At 43.5% G+C, this 1836-nt stretch overlaps 1 non-coding gene across 1 annotated transcript; it reads right to left on the bottom strand.

Annotated features, from left to right (window-relative positions):
• Window positions 1–684: 684 nt before the first annotated feature.
• Window positions 685–766, bottom strand: trnas-uga (transfer RNA serine (anticodon UGA)). Its single transcript has one exon. It is a non-coding gene; the product is annotated as a tRNA-Ser (tRNA).
• Between the last annotated feature and the right edge of the window lie 1070 nt (window positions 767–1836).

The raw sequence follows: 1836 nt of genomic DNA, 5'->3' as shown, positions 1-1836 counted from the left end.
ACAGTATTTTATAGCAGCTTAAACATTTCGGAAAACATCTCACACGGGACCTTGCAATACATTGAAGCAATGCTGCAAAACATTAGTTCTGCAAAGAGCTCATGGACCTGCGGCGTGTTTGCAGCATTTAATGGACGTTTGCTTATCATCCGCGGCGTTACCACGTCTCGCATTTCAATCACAGAATGGCTCACTGCTGGTGATTGGTCTGCAGTGGAAAATATCAAGCAGCAATAAATACAATACCCGTGTGTAATCCCTCATTCTCACCATTACGCTGCTCTGAACTGCAGCGAGCGCGTGGCCATTTGGCTAAGGCGTCTCACTTTGGTGCAAACCCTAATGTTAGCAGAAAATTGCAGATTTGAGGCTTGTGCTGGTGTTTTGTAAAATGTTGTTCAACTTTAAAAACCAAACCATGTTCACACTCATCAGCTGAAGGTGATTTCCTTGCAGGGCTCTTTATTAAAATATATTTTTTCATTCTGTTTCCTGTGCATATTTCTCACTGATCTTTGCAAATAGTTTCCAACAAACCAACCATCACTAATTAATGCCTGCAAATTAATAGTGTTGACAATTCGAACATCAGCTCCGCATCAATCAGTGTAATAAAAGGCAGTGGAGAAAAGTACGATTTGATTCCATTGATCAAATCAAAGAGCAAAATATTTCCTTTCGAATCGCTGCGAGCAGGGTTCGAACCTGCTCGGGGAAACCCCATTGAATTTCAAGTCCAACGCCTTAACCACTCGGCCATCGCAGCTACACGATTGATTTGTTATAACAGTCCAAAGATCGCTGCGAAATATCAGACAAATAGACTTTTATTCAACGTCATATCAGGCATTCAAAAATTGTGGCTTTGTGTCCCACCAGAGACGGATTTTAGGTCAGGATTTGATGTTTCCTGGGCAGCACAATCAAATTTGCAGCAAATCAATTCATCAGAGATGTGAAACTGCGGCCCCTGCACTTGCTGTCACACAAAGGCTCCAATTATCCACTGAATTCTCTGGGCGCACTGGGTCATTTGCACAGTAACAGGAGCAAGACGTCGAGCCTCTGACAGGCTGAGTCCATTAACCGCTCAAAAACTTGCAAAGGACACGTGGAAGAACAGTGGAACTCTGTTCTGTCGCCCGCAGCTGCTGCATAGATGACGAGAATGGATTGCCAAACCCACGAACCTGTTGTACAGAAAGAGGAGGAGGCCATTCAACCACTCGAGCCGATTACACAGGACCAGGGGGATGACATTCCGTCCCTTATCCTGATGCACAGTGTAATATATTTATGCGTGAGTTATCTGACACCAGAGTGCGCTACTGTCGGATGTCATTTAGGCAATACAAGAAGTCGGATCTTGTTCTTAACCGAAGTAGGACTCATAGAGACCGGGTAGCCACACGAGGCAGTTTATAATAAAGGACTCTTGTGTTATTACACACAAGGACAGGAGGTGTCATTCCGAACCTCGAGACATTAAACATGTGGAGGCAATTAATAGTGACATGATGGTTCAGTCACCGGACCAGGGGGTTGCCATTCCTTACCTCCAACTGTTGTAAACGAACAGGTGGAGTAATTCAACCCTTCGAACACATTACACAGGCGGTCAATCATAGTGGTTTGATTTTTATTATACTGAACTAGTATTCCAGAGACAGGAAATTACAGCCCACCATTAGAGTAGGGTAAATTAAATTCATTTAAATTAATCTGGAAATTAAAAGTATCAATAATGGTGACGATTATCGTAACAAACCCGTCTGATTCACTAATCTCCTTCAGGGAAGGGGATCTGCCGACCTTACCAGTCTGGGCCTATATGTG

Source organism: Pristiophorus japonicus, unplaced genomic scaffold (assembly GCF_044704955.1).
Source record: "Pristiophorus japonicus isolate sPriJap1 unplaced genomic scaffold, sPriJap1.hap1 HAP1_SCAFFOLD_33, whole genome shotgun sequence".
In the NCBI taxonomy this organism is placed as follows: domain Eukaryota; kingdom Metazoa; phylum Chordata; class Chondrichthyes; family Pristiophoridae; genus Pristiophorus; species Pristiophorus japonicus.
The sequence above is the reverse complement of the archived record's forward strand: the minus strand, read 5'-3'. Positions and strand labels throughout refer to the sequence as shown.